The following is a 19,840-nucleotide window of genomic DNA, read 5'->3' on the forward strand; positions in this document are numbered from 1 at the left end:
GGCAGTGTGGCACTGGGGACTTGGGGGAAGAGGTGCTGTGAGGGCAGGGTCTCGGGGCAAAGGGAAAGCATGTGGGTGGGGTCTCGGGGGAAGGGGCGATGCAGGGGCAGGGATTAGAGGGAACAGGTGCTGCAGGGGCGGAGTCTAGGGGCAATGTGAGGGCAGGGTCCCAGGTGAATGGGCGGTGCAGGGGCGGGGTCCCAGGGGGGAAGGGGCGGTGCAGGGGCGGGGTCTCAGGGGGAAGGGGCGGTGCCCCAGGGGGAAGGGGTGGTGCAGGGGCGGGGTCTCAGGGGGAAGGGGCGGGGTCTCAGGGGGAAGGGGCGGTGCAGGGGCGGGGTCCCAGGGGGGAAGGCGCGGTGCAGGGTGGGGGTCTCAGGGAGGAAGGGGCGGTGCAGGGGCAGAGTCCCAGGGGGATGGGGCGGTGCAGGGTCGGGGTCTCAGGGGGAAGGGGTGGTGCAGGCATGCGGTTCCAAGGGGGAAGGGGCAGGGCGGGGTCTCAGGGGGAAGGGGTGGTGCAGGCATGCAGTTCCAAGGGGGAATGGGCGGTGCAGGGGCGGGGTCCCAGGGGAAGGGGCGGTGCAGGGGCGGGGTCTCAGGCGGAAGGGGTGGTGCAGGCATGCGGTTCCAGGGGGGAAGGGGCGGTGCAGGGGCGGGGTCTCGAGGAGAAAGGGAAGCTCAAGGGTGGGAACTCGGGGGAAGGGGCCATGTGGGGGTGGGTCCTTGGGGAAAGGGTGCAGGGGAGGGGTGTATTGGGGGGGCAATGTGGGAGTGGGGAGTCGGGGGAAGGGGCAGAGTGAGGGTGGGGTGCTGGGGAAAAGGGGCAATGGGAGGGTGGTGCCTTGGAGGAAGGGACGGGGCGGGGCAGGACTTCAGGGAAAGGGGCAGGGATTAGGGGGAACAGGCGATGTGAGAGGGGACCTCGGGGTTAGGGGCAGCGTGAGGGCAGGACCTCGGGGGGTGGGAGCAGGTCTTTGGGGAAAGGGCAGAGTGAGGGGGGGCAGGAGCAGGGCTTTGGGGGAGGGGCGGGGTGGGGCGGGGGCAGGACCTCGGGGGAAGGGGGGGCAGGGGCAGGGCTTTGGGGAAAGGGGTTTGGCAGGGGCAGGGCTTTGGGGAAGGGCACAGCGGGGGGGCAGGGCTTTGGGGGAAGGGTGGAGCGAGGGGGGCGGGGGCAGGGCTTTGGGCTTTGACCTGCTCTCCAGCTGAGCCACCACTGAAAATTGAAAAACAAAACAGTAGAACCGTAAAAGGCTTCAAAGCCCACCAGGACCAACCCCGCTTCTAATACGGCAGAAAAGCCACAGTTCTCCTGACTAGGTAGGGACGTCCTATGGCCCCACAAGAAGTGGAAGGCCATCGTGTTCGGTCTCAGCAGCACTCGTGGAGCAGGGGGAAATACCTGGCTGAGGAAATTCCCCACAGATGGGTCTTGAGCATGACAACCTTGTAGGTAATGACAAGGTCCACTTACGCCACTGGCTGAGCCACTCCTCACAGGCCAGCAACCATTTCTCCCAGTTCGCGTTCCCCACCTCGTCCCCAATGGAACGCTAGAAGGCCCAACCATCAACCTGCCCACTCTTGCAGCCCTCCTCTTCCGCCCTGACTGATGGGGGGGAGTATTGAGCCTCCCTCCCTTAGGCCCTTCAGCATCCCTGGGGAAAGACCAACACCGCCCAAGTGACTTTGGGCCAGTAGGTGAACCAACAGGGCTGCCTGCTAGGCCAGGCTGCAGCCCAGCTTCAGGACTCACAGGAAATGGAGCTCGTATCCCTACCTACAGGACTCCAGGCACGGCCAGGCTTCTGGATCAAACATCCCCTCTTGTGCTCAAGTCACAACAGCTAGCGGGTAAAAGACAGGCATTCATGGCATTGGAGAGAGCAAGACAGAGCCTTGGAAGACCCAGCAGGGTTTGTGGCACAGGAATTGTCCTCAGATCCCACCGAGACTTCAGCTCAGATTGCAGGATTCAAAGTCCCAAGTGCTGCCCTTACACCATGGGACCAATAGGGAACCCCCAGACCTCTGCTGAGCTCTGGTGTGTATGACCCTGTGTGGGCAGCCCTGCCTTTGCTCACCAAGTTGTCATGCAGCAGTTTGCTGCACCTCCCAGAGGCCTTTCTTAATCCAGACTGGGAAAGGCCAGTGGGCATGTGAGGAAGTTTCCCCTTCAGTCCCAGGCAGTACATGGCCCTTCCTAGTGAAAGGTGAATTCCTGGGGGAAAAAAGTGATTCAAATAATGTCCTGGAGAGATGCCTTCATCAGTTCTGGGGGAAATATCCAACAGGGAGAGGTTACTTTTCACCTGACCAGGGACTTGAACCCTGGACCCTCAGATTAAAAGCCTGATGCTCTACCAACTGAGCTAGCCAGGCTCATGTTTGACAGAAGCAAATTCCATGCAGAAGAGAAACTAATCAAGAAAATGAGAGCAGGAAACAGTACAGAAAACCTGCTACTCTGGCTCTCTTAGCAGTCCTAGCCCCAGCCTGCTCCTCCATCCAGTGCCCTGAGGCCTTATTCTTTTTTTAGTTAAATAACAAATCCAGGAGAAAACACAGTTATACAAAGCAAAACAAAATCACAAACACAAATGTCATTGGAAATACAAAAATAAAAAAGGAAAATGCAAACTACATCACTTTATCATGTCTGGGCCATTCCTGTATCGAGAGTACCCGCTAAGGTCCCTGTGTGCTTACGAGAAACCTGAAGGAACTCATACCACAGCCTGAACATGAAACTCAACTGCTCCCAAGTGCCGCAGTAAAACCCTTTCCCTGCTGTGACGTTGCACTAGCTACCACCTGAGCTGGAACAAGGGCTATACCAGGTGAAAAGGTTGGTCCCAGACAAGTGTAACCCTTCTGCCCCTCTGAGCTGGCAGCAACAAGGGCCGGGTTCAGTATCCAGGGGATCCGTTTCAATAACATAATGCAAAACCGGCTCGAGCCCCCCACCCAGTGACCTGGGACAATTACCTACCACCCCCCCCCAGGCGCCTCTAGGAGGCAATACTTCCCCACTCGCAAGCACAGAGTCCGAGTGTAGCAAAATCCTTTTAATAAAGGAGGGAAACAATGCGGCATCACGTTGGAGAGACACCACAACCAGGACTATACACACACCATAAGCAAAAAAACCCACCTCCAAGCACATTTGGCACTGTCCTTTCCCCCTTAGAGTCTTACGTCCAATCACCCCAAAGTCCAACAACCCAAGAGTCTCTGTCTCTGGTCAGTGCCACCCCAGAGTTCAAAAGTTTATCTGCAGAGTTTTACCCCCCCCCCCCAGCCTGGGTGGAAATGGTGGGGGCACACACAGGGTGTTAAGGGACACCTTACATGGGCCAGGGCCGACTGCCCTGCTTCTCCGTGGAGTTCTGCTGCAGCCTTCACCACGACTGGCTCCACTCCACCAGCTGTGCCGCTCCTCCAGCCAACCCGTGAACCGCATCAGCCATCCCCGCGAACTGCGCCACACTGCTTACTGTTCCACGGGCTGCGCCAACGTGCTGCAGACTGCTCCACTCTGCCAGCTGCTTAGCAATTGATCTTCAGGCTCCCCCACTCAGTGATCTCAGCTCAGTAAGCTTAGCTCTTTTAGTGATTTCAGCTCTTAGTGGTTTCAACTTGTAGTAGAGAAGCACCAGTGCCACCATGGCCTAACGTGAATTCAGGTCAGCAGCCTCCAGATGGACTCCTAAAGGATTCAAAATTAACTCTGCTTTTTAACAGTGGATAAAGAAGGATGTACAATCGGTGTTCCAGGCCCTCAAAAGGGGCACATACCATCAGGTACACACACCAGTTCCCAGCCTCTCTCCCTTCACTGGGTTTTGGAACCCATGTCCCTTGTCTAGCAAGTACTATTTAATGTAGGTTGAGTCATTTCTGTCATAAAGCAGTCTCATAGTTCCTCATTCACATAATTAAGGTAACAGCCCTTTTTTTTCCTTCCTGCCCCAATAACAAAGAAATTGGGGATTCCACAGTGTGAAAATAACCATCCCATGCTGCTGTGTGTTATGCTAAGTGGAGTGGGTTTACCAATGCAAATGCACATTCCTAAAATTCCTTTGCCCACTCCTCATAATGTACCACCAGATGTCAGGGTAGATCTCATCCTGACTCTGCTTACATAAGTAAGAGCAGGTACCATGGCTTGGCTGGTTAAAGGACCTGTTTTGTAAACAAGAGATCCTGGGTTCAACTCCCGGTGGTACCTTAAAGACTGGCTTTTGGAGCACCTGGTATTGGCTACTGTCAGAAGACAAGATTCAGAGCTAGATGAACCTATGGTTTAAATTACACTCGCAGGCACTGATAATAGAGTTACTGAAAGTTTGGGTGTTAAGAGCTGATAGGTCAGTGGTCCAGTACCCTCAATATGGTTTTAGCTGGAAACACACCTGGAGGACAAAGTCTCAACTGAACTGATTCAGAAGAGAATAATAACAATAATACTTTCAAACCAAAGTCCCCAAACAGATTAGTACTGGTTTTTCAGTTTGGGGAATTTTTTTTTCCCAGTCAGACCTTGCCAAGGGAAGCAGGGAGAAAATGTTTGAGTTGCCTCCTTCAGAACAGCTTGGCCTAGACACTAGCTCTGGTTCACTGCTCTGGCCTTGCTCGGGTTGAGGGTATTTTAATAATTTGGGCAGGTCCCAGGGTGATTGGAGGAGATGACGAGGATGTTACCTTTTGAGATATAAATTAAGAAATACAGGACTAGAGAATTTTTCTTTTTTTAAGAAATCTGGGATTTAGACATTTTATTTAAAGCAAGAGAGTTCTGAGTTTCTGAGAAGGTTTTTGTTTGCAAGAAGCAACATCATACCAAACGGGGACATGGTTGTCTACAAAGGAGGAGTAATGACTAAATGCATCCCATGAGGATGCGATTTGTACCCATGCGTGCAGAGCACAATGGATTAGCAGTCCATCACCTTAACCACTAAGCCACCTCATCAGAACTATCAAAGAAAAGACAGGAGGAGAAATCTAATGTCAGCAGAGATAGGGACAATAAGGAGTTTTTAAATACTAAGCGGAAGCAGAGGCTGAATGAGCTCCCCCTTCACATCTAGTGAGGATCTGGGGGAAAGAATTCAGGAACAGACCGTGTTTGCACAGACACACCTACTCTGCCTAGCTATGCAGCATGATGGGGCCACTTTCCCAAAATGACCAGTTTTGGCTGGTGGCAGGTTACAAATCACTTTAGGATTGAGTGGAATGAAATGTTGTTATCCTTCCTGCATGAGTGAAGGGCAGCAGAACATACCTAGTCCGTCCTGATGGAGGGGTAGGTGGGTGAGGAATAGCTTTCATTGGACTTCATAGAAGTGATTGAGAACGTCACCCTAAAACAGTGGTCCCCAAACATTTCACACTGTGCCCTCTTATCCAGTTGGGGAAGGGCAAAACCAGAGCTTGAGGCATTCAGCCCTGGGTGGTGGAGCTCAGACTTTTGGCTTCAGCCCCAGGCACCAACAAGTCTAATGCCAGCCTTGGTGACCCCATTAAAACAGGGTTATGACCCACTTTGGGGTCCTGACCCACAGCTTGAGAACCACTGCTCTGTGCTGAGGGGAGAGAGTTTTCATGTGGGTGCAGTTAATCCACTTCCCCAAGAGGTGGCAGCTATGTCAGTGGGAGAAGCTATATCGGTGGGTGCGCAAGCTGTGGTGTTCACCACATTTAAGAAGTTTAATCAAACCCCATTTTTAAAACCACTTCTGGTCTGGGAATGGCAAAGGATCTCGAGGAAACAGGGTCTGTCCTTCAAAGTCTTGGAGATCATGAGTCCATGGTCATGGGGGTATAGCTTAGTGGTACAGTGCTTGATGGTAGATCAAGTGATCCTTGATTCAAGCCCCAGTGTTCTCTTATAACCTTCTTTCTTTTTTTTTAAAAAAGGAAAACATTTTCATTTCCATTCTTCATTATGTTCAGGAGCTCCACTATACGGGGGTGCTTGATATGAATGTAAACACTCAACATTTCACTGTCCAAATGCACAAAAACCTAGCAAAGCTGTCCATCAGCTGAAATCAGTTCCAATCCTCTGTCTAGTTTATGTTTTCATCAATTAAACAAAGGTATCATAGGAATGTACATTTGAAGATCCCTCTTCTCCAGGAGCTGTGTTGTGCAGAAGAACAAGAGCCACATCCAGCTACAGTTCAGGAGTCTGATGACCAAAGAGCCAATAAATGTTCTGAGGGATGGAGAAAAATGCCTTCTAGTGAGCTCAACCTGTTTCGCTTATCAAAAGAAGATTGAAAGGTGACTTCATTGAAGTGTTGAAGGGCCTTCATGGAGAGAATAGATTGGGTATTAAAGGGCTCTTGAATCTAGGAGAGAAAGGCATAACAAGACCCAGTGGCTGGAAGGTGAAAAGAGACAAATTCAGTTCCAGTGTGAGGTTGGGGGCTGCAGTGACCAGATCCCCCAGCAGGGTGCATCGGGGGGGGGCTGCAGTGACCAGAGCCCCCAGCAGGGTGCATCGGGGGGGGGGCTGCAGTGACCAGAGCCCCCAGCAGGGTGCATCGGGGGGGGGGGCTGGAGTGACCAGAGCCCCCAGCAGGGTGCATCGGGGGGGGGGGCTGCAGGGACCAGTGCCCCCAGCAGGGGGCAGCGGGGGGGGGGGCTGCAGTGACCTGAGCCCCCAGCAGGGTGCATCGGGGGGGGGGCTGCAGTGACCAGACCCCCCAGCAGTGTGCATCGGGGGGGGCTGCAGTGACCAGAGCCCCCAGCAGTGTGCATCGGGGGGGGGCTGCAGTGACCAGACCCCCCAGCAGTGTGCATCGGGGGGGGCTGCAGTGACCAAAGCCCCCAGCAGGGGGCAGCGGGGGGGGGCTGCAGTGACCAGAGCCCGCAGCAGGGTGCATCGGGCGGGGGGGGGCTGCAGTGACCAGAGCCCTCAGCAGTGTGCAGGCGGGGGGGGGGGCTGGAGTGACCAGAGCCCCCAGCAGGGTGCATCGGGGGGGGGCTGCAGTGACCAGAGCCCCCAGCAGTGTGCAGCGGGGGGGGGGATGCAGTGACCAGAGCCCCCAGCAGTGTGCATCGGGGGGGGGGGCTGCAGTGACCAGAGCCCCCAGCAGGGTGCAGCGGGGGGGGCTGCAGTGACCAGAGCCCCCAGCAGGGTGCATCGGGCGGGGGGGGGGCTGCAGTGACTAGACCCCCCAGCAGGGTGCAGCGGGGGGGGTCTGCACTGACCAGACCCCCCAGCAGGGTGCAGCGGGGGGGGGGCTGCAGTGACCAGAGCCCCCAGCAGGGTGCAGCGGGGGGGGCTGCACTGACCAGACCCCCCAGAAGGGGGGCTGCCGGCCGTGGGGTTCCCTGCAGTCTGGTGCCATTCACAGGGAGACCTGCAATAGCCTGACCCCCCCACCCCTGTCCGAGCTCCCGCCCTGCCCCCCAGCCCACTGCCTCTTGAGCAGCCCCCCCTGCGGTGTCACCACTACCCCCCCGGCTGTGTCCCCCCCGCAGCTTCCCAGCCCCCCAGCTCCCCTCCGGTGGCCCCCCCACACTTCCTCCCTGCAGCCTGCCCCATTCCCCCCCTGAGTCCCAGCTTCACCCCCCGACATCTCTCCAACCCACCTCCCCCCATCGCAGCCTCTGCCCCCCAGTGCCCCGGCCCTGCTCCCCGGGGGGCTTGAGAGGCCCCCACCCCCCAGCTGCTCCACTCCCCACAATGGGCAGCTGCTGGCGCTGAGGAAGGGGGGGCTGGGCCAGGCCAGGTGCTGGGCCGATCCTGGTGAAAGAGAGACGAGCCGGCAAGGCTGAGAGGCCCCTCCCTTGTCTGGGGGGGGGGACGACAGGGGCTCCCACAATTTGGCCAGTGTCACCCTCCCCCATCCAGAGGAGACGTCCGCTCCCAGCAGGCCGTGCTCCATCTCCACCCCGCAGGGAGGAGCCCCCAGTCCAGCAGTGCCCCCCACCCCGCCCCCATCAGCAGCCAAGCCGGGAACCTGCCCCTTCTCCCCTGCGAGGGCTGCAGGACTCCCTGCCCCCGCAGCACCAGCCTCCCCCCATGTCCCCAGGGTGGGGTGGGGGAAGGGGGGATTCCTGCTTCCCATGGCCCAGATCCCGCCCCCACCCCGGGCTGCCCAGACGGGAGCCAGGGGCTGCAGCAGTTGGCTGCTTCCCCAGGGCTACCAAGGAGCCGCCAGGAGAAGGGAGGAGATTCTCCACGGCGCTGCAGCCGTTCACACTGGGACCCGTCTCACACGGGGGAAACTGAGGCACCAGGGAGGGCGAGATGGGCTGCACCAGCTCAGACTGGGAGTCTGTGGGAGAGCCAGGAACAGAACCCAGGAGTCCTGGCTCCATGGGCAGCTTGGGACTCCTCCACTTGGGGAGGCTGGGCGGGCCCGGACTGTGGCCCTGCCCCCAGGCCTGGTGCCACTCAGCCTCCTCCTGCCAAAGCCCCGCCCACACGCCCCCTCCAGCCCACCCACACGCCCCTTCAGCCCCGCCCACACTCCCCCTTCAGCCCCGCCCACACGCCCCTTCAGCCCCGCCCACACGCCCCCCTCAGGACCCCTTTGTTCCACTCCCCTGACCCCCCCCGCCCACCTCTCACGTCTCTTCCCCCAGGCCCTGCCACTTGTGCCTCTTTGCCCCCACCCCAAGGCCCCCCCCCGCCTGCCTCTCTGCCGTTTGCACCCCCGGCCTCTCCCCCCGCAGTCCCATGTGGCCGGATGGAGCTTGGGAAAGGGCGAAGTGAGGATGGGGCCTTGCGGGGGAGAGGACGAGTGGGAGCAGGGCCTCTGGGTGGAGCACAGGCCAGGTGCCTCCCCGGGCCCCTTATACCCACCGCCCCTGCCTGGCTCCCGGCCTCCCCGGCTCTAACCACTAGACCCCGCGGCACTGGGACAATTTGTATAGTGAGAGGTGCTGAGAGCCAGTGAACAAACCTGTAAACCCTGCACAGCATGGAAACCACTTCAAGCCAGGGGGTGCACAAGACTGGCCCCCACTCCCTTCCCAGAGCCAGCGGTGGGACCCGGATACCCTGGCTCCCAACCCCCACTCTAACCACTAGCCTGCACTGCCCTGCCACAGCTGGGGAGAAGAACCAGGAGTCCTGACTCCCAGCCCGGCCGTGGGTGGAGCAGGACGTACTGGCCATGGGCTCAGCTGGGCATCTTACCATCAGGCTGGATGGTATCCCAGTGCTGACCTCCAGCCCCATAGCTCTGCCGGTGCCCCTCACTCCCAACCCGCAGCCCCTGGTATCGCAGTGCTGACCTCCAGCCCCACAGCTCTGCTGGTGCCCCTCACTCCCGACCTGCAGCCCTCGGGCTTCCCCTAGCTCTGACAGTGCCCCTCACTCCCTCAGCCCTCTGGGTTCCCCCCAGCTCTGCTGGTGCCCCTCACTCCTGACCCGCAGCCCCTGCTATCCCAGTCCTGACCTCCAGATTCACAGCTCTGCTGGTGCCCCTCACTCCTGACCCGCAGCCCCTGCTATCCCAGTCCTGATCTCCAGCCTTACAACTCTGCTGGTGCCCCTCACTCTCAACCCGCAGCCCCTACTATCCCAGTCCTGACCTCCAGACCCACACCTCTGCTGGTGCCCCTCACTCCGGACTCGCAGCCCCTGCTATCCCAGTCCTCCCCTCCAGACTCACAGCTCTGCTGGTGCCCCTCACTCCTGACTTGCAGCCCCTGCTATCCCAGTCCTGCCCTCCAGCCTCACTTCTCTGACGGTGCCCCTCACTCCCGACCCGCAGCCCCTGCTATCCCAGTCCTGCCCTCCAGACCCACAGCTCTGCTGGTGCCCCTCACTCCCGACCCGCAGCCCCTGCTATCCCAGTCCTGCCCTCCAGACCCACAGCTCTGCTGGTGCCCCTCACTCCCGACCTGCAGCTCTTGCTATCCCAGTCCTGACCTCCAGCCTCACAGCTCTGCTGATGCCCCTCACTCCTGACCCCCAGCCCCCTTGGCTCCCTCCAGCTCTGACGGTGTCCCGCACTCCCGACTCGCAGCCCCTGCTATCCCAGTGCTTCCCTCCAGCCCCACAGCTCTGCTGGTGCCCCTCACTCCCGACCCGCAGCCCCCTGGGCTCCCTTGAGCTGTGACAGTGCCCCTCAGTCCCGACCCGCAGTCCCTGCTATCCCAGTCCTGATCTCCAGCCTCACAGCTCTGCTGGTGCCCCTCACTCCCGACCCGCAGCCCCTGCTAGCCCAGTCCTGACCTCCAGCCTCACAGCTCTTCTGGTGCCCCTAACTCCTGACCCACAGCCCCCTGGGCTCTCTTTCAGCTCTGACGGTGCCCCTTGTGACGAAGTGTCGGGGTTCCTTGCGTTTTCTGTGTTTTCCAGTCCTTTGCATGCACAGAGGGTGGAACTCAATGTCCCCGGGTGTTACTGGTTTAATGAGGTGAGGGGAGAGGGAGTTTGTTGGTACAGAGGACCGTAGAGGGTCTCGGGACCCCGGCTGATGGAGACCACAGCGACTGGTGACCCGGAGACCCAGCTCAGGAGTCACAGCCAGTTCTGGCCAGTGGGAGGACAATGGGCTGCAGAGAGAGAACCCCCTGACCAACCTGTTCCAGCCAGAGGAGGGCGGAGAGGAGAGGAGGCCCAGGCAACCCTGTTTACCTGGAGAAAAGACAATGGACAGAGGTGGGGCTTTGGGCCGGGGATATCGGAGGCCCAGCTGGGAAGCAGGGGGGCTTGGGGCTGGCGAGGGGAAGCAGGCAGAGCCCACCTGGCTGCAGGGGGACTGGGATGTGCTGTTATTGTGAGGCCAGGCCTGAGGCCCTGAGAGTTTCCTGTGCTGTGTTCAGGGGCGGCTCTATGAATTCGGCCGCCCCAAGCAGGCCAGCACGCTGCAGGGGGCGCACTGCCGGGCGCCGGTCCCGCGCCTCCAAGGGACCGCTTGCAGCTGGTCCGCGGCTCCGGTGGACCTCCCGCAGTTATGACTGCGGAAGCTCCACTGGACCCACCTGCCGCCCTCCCGGGAAAATGCCGCCCCACGCGCACGCTTGGCGCGCTGGGGTCTAGAGCCAGCCCTGGCAGTGTTCAACTCTCAATAAACCCTCCTGTGTTACACTGGCTGAGAGTCACTCCGGGCTAGAGAACAGGGCCGGGGGGGGCATCAACCCCTTCGGGGGTGAGGAGGCCCAGGGGGTCCAGAGCAAGGGGACTCCCTGAGGGGGCACATGGTGAGAGACAGACGTGCTAAGGCTCAGAGAGGTGCGGCTCCATGAGGCGGGGTCACTGGCAGATGAGCTTGTGGACAGCAGATCAGGGGCAGGAGGGAGACCCACATCGGGGGCTCAGAAGGGGAGTCACCCAGAGACCTCTCCAAGGTGGGACTCCAGGAAGTCCAGCTCAGGGGTTGCCAGGAACACCGGGGTGGGCCGACCCCCCGCATGGGACTTGAGGGACCTGAAATGTAATTACTGTGGCCAAAAGGGGCACAAGGTGGCCCAGTGCCTGAAGATGAAGGAAATGGCGGCCAAGCAGAACCCGAGGGGTGTTAACTGGGTGGAAGCCCACCAAGAGGGGGCACTGCCGGGCCAGGGGGCCGCAGTCGAGAGGGCTGTGCCAGGGGGAGAGGACCGCCAGGCCAGGCCAGCAGGGGAAGGCAGGGCCCCAGGTCCAGAGCGGCCGTACTCCATCCGCCGGGTGAGCGTGGGACAGGCCCCGGGGACAATCGCCACATCATCCCCATTGAGGTGGGGGGAAGGCATGTCCAGGGATTCCGGGACACGGGCGCGGAGGTGATGCTGGTGCAGTCCAAGGTGGTGGACCCAGACCAGCTAGTGCCCGATGCCTACATGACCCTGAGGGGAGTGTTCAGGCCCCCGCCAAGATGCCTGTAGCAAGGATACACCTGAAATGGGGGGCTAAGGAGGGACCCAAAGAGGTCGGGGTGCACAATCACCTGCCTACTGAGGTGCTAATGGGTAATGACTTGGAGAACTGGCCGGATGGCACTCAGAGCACCCTGGTCCTTACCCGGAGCCAGAGCCAGTGAGGGTCGTGGGACCTCCCGACGGGGGGGGGGGGGGGGGCGAAGCGCTGAGGGTAGAGCTCGACAGGGCTGGGCCGGCACCTCCGTCTCAGGGTGGGGAAACTGAGGCACCGCCAGCCAGGGCTGTATCCTCAAACCCAACTGCTGAATTCCAAACGGAGCTGCAGGTGGATCCCTCCTTGGAGAAACTGAGGGCCCTGGTGGGCCACGGCGGGGCAGGGTCCCAGGGGGAGGCCCGCCGGGAGCAATTCCTGTGGGGGAAGGGATTCCTGTACCGGGAATGGGCTGGTTCAGGGCAAACTGAACCTTGGACAGGTGGGAGGCAGTTGGTGGTTCCCCGGAGGTGCCGCCGCAGACTGTTGTACTTGGCCCACGATATTCCCCTGTCAGGGCATCAGGGCATCCGGTGCACCAGGCAAAGTCTGCTGCAGCACTTTGACTGGCCTGGGGTCTGTGACGCTGTCCGACAGTATTGCAGGTCCTGTGACCCCTGCCAGAGGGTGGGGAAGGCCCGGGACAAAGGTAAAGCACCACTGAGACCTTTGCCCATCATAGAGGAGCCTTCCCAGAAGGTGGCCGTGGACATAGTGGGGCCCCTCAGCAGGGTGACCTGGGCAAGGAAGAAATACATCCTGGTGGTAGTGGATTTCGCTACACGCTGCCCCGAGGCGGTGGCCTTGTCGTCTATCAAGGCACACACTGTGGCAGACGCCCTGCTGACTCTTCAGCAGAGTGGGGTTCCCCAAGGAGGTCCTTACATTCCAGGGGTCTAACGTCATGTGAACCCTGCTCCAGTGCTTGTGGGAGAAGTGTGGGGTCCGACACACCTGGGCCTCAGCCTACCACCCTCAGTCCAACGGGCTGGTGGAGAGATTCAGTGGGACCCTAAGAGGATGCTGAAAACCTTTATGGACCAGCATCCGCAGGACTGGGACAAGTATTTACCCCACCTGCTGTTCGCATATAGGGAAGTGCCCCAGGAATCCACAGGGGTCTCCCCATTCGAGTTGCTGTATGAGAGGAAGGTGAGGGGACCCCTGGACTTGATGAGGGCCAAGTGGGAGGGAAAGGCCTCTCCCAACGGGGAATCAGTGATGAAGCATGTCCTGGCTTTCTGGGAAAGGCTCGTGGAGCTCATGGGCTTGGCCAGGGGAAAGCTAGCCAGGGCCCAGAGGAAGCAGGTCTGGTACGACCGCTCAGCCCAGGCCCGCTCCCATGCTACCAGGGACCAGGTGATGCGCCTCATCCCCGTGAGGAAGAACAAGCTGCCTGGGACGGCCCCTTCAAGGTCATCAGACAGGTAAACGAGGTGAGCTATGTAGTGGAACTGTCCAGCCGGGCACACAGCCACCGGGTGTATCATGACAACAGGCTGAAGCCGTACTGGGACAGGGAGAAGTTGGTGCTGGCTGGGTGTGGGCAGTGGGAGGAGAAGGGCGAGGATCCCCTGGTGGGACTCCTCCCTGAGGCTGGGGCTAACCCCCCCGCTGAAATCAATCCCCCTCTCTGACCAGCTAACCCCTGCCCAGCAGGCAGAGACCAGAGAGGAGCTGCATTCACACCAGCAGCTGTTCTCCAATCGGCCTGGGCTCACGAACCTGGCTGTCCACCGGGTGGAGACAGGAACCAACCCTCCCATCAGGTGTTCCCCATTCAGGGTCACTGGGAAAACAGCCCAGGACCTGGAGAGAGAGGTCGGGGATATGCTGGCTTTAGGGGTGATCCAGCCGTCCGCCAGCCCCTGGGCCTCACCGGTGGAGCTGGTCCCCAAGAAGAACGGGTCGATCCAGTTTTGTGTGGACTATCGGAAGCTCAATGCCATCACCATGATGCCAGAGCAAAGTCCTCCATCCCCCTTTGCTCTGGCATATATTGTCGATATGTGAGTCTTTAGCCAGACCTGGGAGGAACATGTGTCCCAGGTGAAGAGGGTGCTGGTTGCCTCCAGGCGGCAGGACTGACCATAAAAGCTGAAAAGTGCAAGGTGGGGATGGCGGAGGTTTCATACCTGGGCCACAAGGTGGGAGGCGGCCACCTGAAGCCGGAGCCGGCCAAGGTGGAGGCGATCCAGGACTGGCCGCTCCCCAGACTAAGAAGCAGGTCCAGGCTCTCATTGGGATGGCGGGGTACTACCGGAGGTTTGTGCCCCACTTTAGCTCCCTGGCAGCTCCCCTCACAGAGCTATGTAGGAAGGGGAAGCTGGACAAGGTGGTCTGGCTGGAGCAGTGCCAGAGGCCTCTCTGTGCGCTGAAGGGGGCACTTATCCAGGGCCCGGTGCTGGTAAACCCGGATTTTAACAAACCTTCCTGGTGTTCACTGACGCCTCGGACACCGGGCTGGGGGCGGTGCTGATGCAAACTGACACTAAGGGGGAGAGACACCCCATTGAGTACCTGAGCAAGAAGCTGCTGCCCCGGGAGCAGCACTATGCGGCCATAGAGAAGGGAGGCCTGGCCATGGTGTGGGTCCTCAAAAAACTGCAGCCGTATCTATTTGGGCAGCGATTCACCGTGTACACGGACCATTCGCCCCTGACGTGGCTACATCAAATGAAAGAGGATAATGCCAAGCTGCTGAGATGGAGCCTGCTTCTCCAGGGGTACGACATGGAGGTGGTTCATGTGAGGGGGAGGCCAATGTTATAGTGGATGCTTTATCATGGCGTGGGGGCCCTGAACTTCCCCAGGTCACTGGCTAAGTGACCCTGCTCCATTCAGCCATGAAGGGGGGAGAGATGTGACGAAGTGGGGGGGTTTCTTGGGGTTTTCTGTGTTTTCCAGTGGTTTGCATGCACAGGGGGTGGGACTCAGTGTCCCTGGGTGTTACTGGTTTAATGAGGTGAGGGGAGAGGGAGTTTGTTGTTACAGAGGACCAGAGAGGGACGAGGGACCCCAGCTGATGGCCTGGAGGATGGAGACCCCGGTGACTGGTGACCTGGTGACCCAGAGACCGGGCTCAGGAGACACAGCCGGTTCTGGCGTTGGGAGGACAATGGGCTGCGGGAAGAGGATCCCGGTGACCTGACCAGCCGGTTCCAGCCAGAGGGGCCAGAGGAGAGCTGAGAGGAGAGGAGACCCAGGACATCCTGTTTACGACCCTGTTTACCTGGAGAGAAGACAATGGACAGACATGGGGCTTGGGGCCGGGGATATTGGAGGCCTAGCTGGGGAGCAGGGGGGCTCGGGGCTGGCGAGGGGAAGCAGGCAGAGCCCACCTGGCTGCAGGGGGACTGGGATGTGCTGTTATTGTGAGAGGCCAGGCCTGAGGCCCTGAGAGTTTCCTGTGCTGTGTTCAACTCTCAATAAACCCTCCTGTTTTATGCTGGCTGAGAGTCACTCCGGGCTAGACAGCAGGGGGCATCAACCCCTTCGCAGGTGAGGAGGCCCAGGGGGTCCAGAGCGCATGGACTCCCTGAGGGGGCCCACGGCGAGAGACAGACGTGCTAAGGCTCAGAGAGGTGCGGCTCCAGGTGGAGGGGCCTGACCCCGAGAGAGAGTGGACCCCCGAGAAGGGCTGTCGCACTGAAAGGGGCACCCCCCATGGACCGCACGGGGCCAAGAGTGGGCACGATCTGTGAGTCCGTGACAGGCAGTGACATCACAAAGGCCTTTTGCAGGACCTCAGACTATTGGTCACAGGTGGTGGGGAGGTGGTGACCTCACAGAGAGATGCTGACATCAGCCAGGCAGGACAGGGGTGAGGGGCCAGGGAAACCTCAGAGACCCCTGTGGCTTTGATTCAGCAAGTCTCCTTCTCCAGGTCTCTCTTTGAGGACAGAGAGAGTATTCGGGTTCAGGTACGTGAGCGCCAGGAGGAACCTCTTTCGAGTTTTCTCCTTCCCTTTTAGTGATTTTACTAGAAAACAGCCGTCCCTGTTTAGAAGGTAAGAGCCTCCTCTAGGGAAGGGGTGTCCTGGGGGTGTCACAGTTCGGATGCCGGTGCCCCCCCCCCCATGTAAGGAAGTTCCCGCCACCCTGCTCTGTGTTCGCAGGGTGGGAGAGAGCAGCATCCACGGCAGTGATTTGCTCCTGGCTGCCGGAGCAGAGCAGCAGGCTCAGCTGTCAGAACTTCCCGGAGTGATGAAAGGGGAGGGGCCCATGGCTCTGTAGCAGGAATGCAGGGCAGGCGAGTTCACAGAGGGCATTGTGGGATACTGGCAGAGGCCAGTTATGGTGATATAATGAACAGCAGCGTCTACACTGACACTCTGTCACTTTAAGTTTGCTGCAAAAAGCTCATCGAAGTGGTGTTATTTGGTCACCAAAACAGGGCAGTTTTGTCACCAGATGTGGCATTGCAGTGCCAACCGAGGGAGCATAGTGTGTTTTTCACACACCTGAGCAATATAATTCTGCTGAAATAACTTTGTAGTGCAGACCTGGCCAAAGGTGTATGCACGCACGCACGCACACACACACACACCCCTTGCAAGAAAAACCTCACCTGCTGCTCTGCTTTGTGGGGCCCAGGTGGGGATGCAGGGAGTCAGTTGTGAGCAGATGCTGTACCTTAGTCACAGACAGGCACCCTGGTTTAGCTGGTTAAAGTACCTGTTTTGTAAACAGGAGATCCTGGGTTCAACTCCCAGTGGTGCCTTGGGGAGTGGCTTTTGGGGCACCTGGCATTGGCTACTGTCAGAAAACAAGGTTCAGAGCTAGACAGACCTTTGGTCTAGCCCAGTGTGGTTTTTCTTATGGTTTAAATTACACTCGCAGGCACTGATAACAGAGTTACTGAAAGTTTGGGAGTTAAGAGCTGATAGGTCAGTGGTCCAAGCCCCACGCGGATGACCCCCTCCCTCTGGGACAGGGACAGGTCTGAGCTCTTGCACCAAATGCTTATTGTGGCTGCCAGAATCTGTGGGCAGCTCATTTAGTTTGCACCCAGGGTTGAGTCCTTGATTCACACATCAAGGATAACAACCCTTTGTTTCTGCTGCCCCAATAACATGGAGACTGGGAATCCAACACCAGCCAAAAGTGATCATTTCGTCAAGCAACCCAACCTATTTCCAACATACTGTAAAATCCACATGCAGACTCATACACGAAACCTTGCAAGAAAATCTTCCTGAGGGGGTCTGAAGCACCTGCTGCTGGAGGGAAGGAGGGAGCTGTGGGTTGGGATTGAGGAGCAGCGTGTGGAGAAGGGGCCTGTGGGTTGGGATTGAGGGGCACCGGGAATAGGAGGGGGCCGTGGGTTGGGACAGAGGAGAAGGGTGAAGAGGAGCAGGCTCTGGTTGGGAGTGAGGAGCAGTGAGCATAGGAGGGACTGAGGGTTGGGTCTGAGGGGCACTGGGAAAAGAGGGGACATGGGTTTAGGCTGAAGAGCATCTTCATTTGGGGATCCAACAGGACAGGGGAAGGCAGCAGGTGATTCTAATTCCCTAGGGACATTCTGTGTGTGTGTGTGTGTGTGTGTGCAGGGAAGGAACATGCTCTATGCCCAGAGGCCTTTATTCCTCCAGGCTGCAAGGACAGAGGGGCTGTCAGGAAGTTGCCCCTTCAAACCCACACACAAAAAGGCCCTTCTGAGGAAAGGGAAAATCCTGAAGACAAAAAAGTAACATCAAAGAGGATGTGAGAAACACACTTTAAGATCTTGGTGAGTAATTTATCATCTGACCCAGGACTTGAACCTTCAGATTAAAAGGCTGATGCTCTACCAACTGAGCTAGCCAGGCTCACAAAGCAAAAGAGCAAGTTGGTGCAGAGGAGAAACTAGTCAAGAAAACAACAGCAGGAAACAATAGGGGAAACCTGCTGCTCTCTCTGGCCTGGTCAACACTACGAATTTATATCAATTTTAGCAGCGTTAAATCGCATTAACCCTGCACCCGTCCACACAACGAAGGCCTTTATATCGATATAAAGGGCTCTTAATACCGGTATCTGTACTCCTCCCCGACGAGGGGAGTAGCGCTGAAATCAGTATTACTATTTCGGATTAGGGTTAGTGTGGCTGCAATTCAATGGTATTGGCCTCCGGGGGCTATCCCACAGTGCACCATTGTGACCGCTCTGGACAGCAATCTGAACTCAGATGCACTGGCCAGGTAGACAGGAAAAGCCCCAAGAACTTTTGAATTTCATTTCCTGTTTGCCCAGCATGGAGAGCTCATCAGCACAGGTGACCATGCAGTCCCAGAATCAAAAAAGAGCTTCAGCATGGACCATAGGGGAGATACTGAAGCTGATCTCTGTATGGGGAGATGAATCTGTTCTATCAGAACTCTGTTCTAAAAGACAAACTGCCAAAGCATTTGAAAAAAAATCTCCAAGGCTATGATAGACAGAGGCCACAACAGGGACTCAACACAGTGCTGAAACTTAAGGAGCTGAGACAAGAGTACCAGAAAGCCAAAGAATGAAATGGACGCTCACGGAGGGAGGGACGACTGACGACTGTAGCTATCCCACAGTTCTCGCACTCTCCGAGAACCATTTGATTTCTTGGCTGAGTTCCCAAAGCCTGAAGGGTCAAAAATATTGTTGCGGGTGGTTCAGGGTTATGTTGCCTCTCCCAAAAGCGAAGGGAAAAAAATTGTTTCTTGCCTTTTTTCAACGTCACCGTATGTCCACTGGATGCTGCTGGCAGACACAGTGCAGCAGCGCTACACAACAGCATCCACTTTCCTTCCCTTCCCAAGGGCAGACGTTATAGTAGGACTGATATCTGTCATCATCGTCCTGTGAGTGCTCCTGGCTGGCCTTGGTAAGGTGGGCCAGGGATGCCTGGGCAAAAATGGGAATGACTCCCAGGTAATTCTCTTCTTTAAGCTTTGTCTCCTGGAGATTCAGTCCTGCCTGGAATATCATAGTAGCTGGAGGCTGTTCTCCCTTCCCCACTTTGAGCTCTACTTGCAGAGGCAATAAAGTCAGTGTTGTTTCAAATTCATGTATTCTTTATTACTTCATCACACAAATGGGGGATAATGTTAGCCCAGAAGCAGTGGGAGAGAAGGGAAGCAATGGGTGGGGTTGTTGCAGGGGCACCCCCTAGAATGACATGCAGTTCATCATTTCTGCTGGATGTCTGGGGCTCTGACCTGGAGCCACCATTTGCCTCTCTGGGTCTTTAGTAGGCTTGCCTGATAGTCTAGACAGGACTTACTCTCCATTAGACAAAATGTAAGGAAAGAATGACCTGGGGAGTCATTCCCATTTTCATCCATGCACCCCTAGCTGACCTCACCAAGGCTAGCCAAGAGCACCCATGACAGCAGCAGATACAACTTAGATAATTTTTTACCTCAAGGTTCCCAAGACACAGACAAGGTTTTCATCTTGAGGCCAAAAGACCAAAAACACCAAGACACTTGATCACGGCCTTAGATAGACCAAGAGACTACTCACCTGTACAGTATAACTTGTAACTGTCATTGTCAATTTGCAAAGCAGCAGATGGCATAGTATGGTATGGCTTGGCTGGCAACCATCTTTGCTAACTTGCAGTACCGCGTCTGTCAGCACCATCCAGTAGACATACAGTGACGGTGAAAAAAAGGCTGAACAGGCTCCATGGTTGCCGTGCTATGGCATCTGCCTGGGCAATCCAGGGAAAAGGGCATGAAATTATTGTCTGCCGTTGCTTTCACGGAGGGAGGATTGACTGACGACATTTACTCAGAATCACCCACGACACTGTTTTTGCCCCATCATGCACTGGTATCTCAACCCAGAATTCCAATGGGCGGGGGAGACTGCAGGAATTATGGGATAGCTACCCACAGTGCAACGCTCCAGAAATCGATACTAGCCTCGGTACATGGATGCACACCGCCAAATTAATGTGCTTAGTGTGGCTGCGTTCACTTGACTTTATATAATCTGTTTCCAAAAACCGTT

General features: G+C 57.6%; 1 non-coding gene across 1 annotated transcript; it reads right to left on the reverse strand.

Annotated features, from left to right (window-relative positions):
• Positions 1 to 2,303: 2,303 nt before the first annotated feature.
• On the reverse strand, positions 2,304 to 2,376 carry TRNAK-UUU. The gene has a single exon. It is a non-coding gene; the product is annotated as a tRNA-Lys (tRNA).
• Positions 2,377 to 19,840: the final 17,464 nt, after the last annotated feature.

This window comes from Mauremys mutica, unplaced genomic scaffold, assembly GCF_020497125.1.
Source record: "Mauremys mutica isolate MM-2020 ecotype Southern unplaced genomic scaffold, ASM2049712v1 Super-Scaffold_100089, whole genome shotgun sequence".
Lineage (NCBI taxonomy): Eukaryota > Metazoa > Chordata > Testudines > Geoemydidae > Mauremys > Mauremys mutica.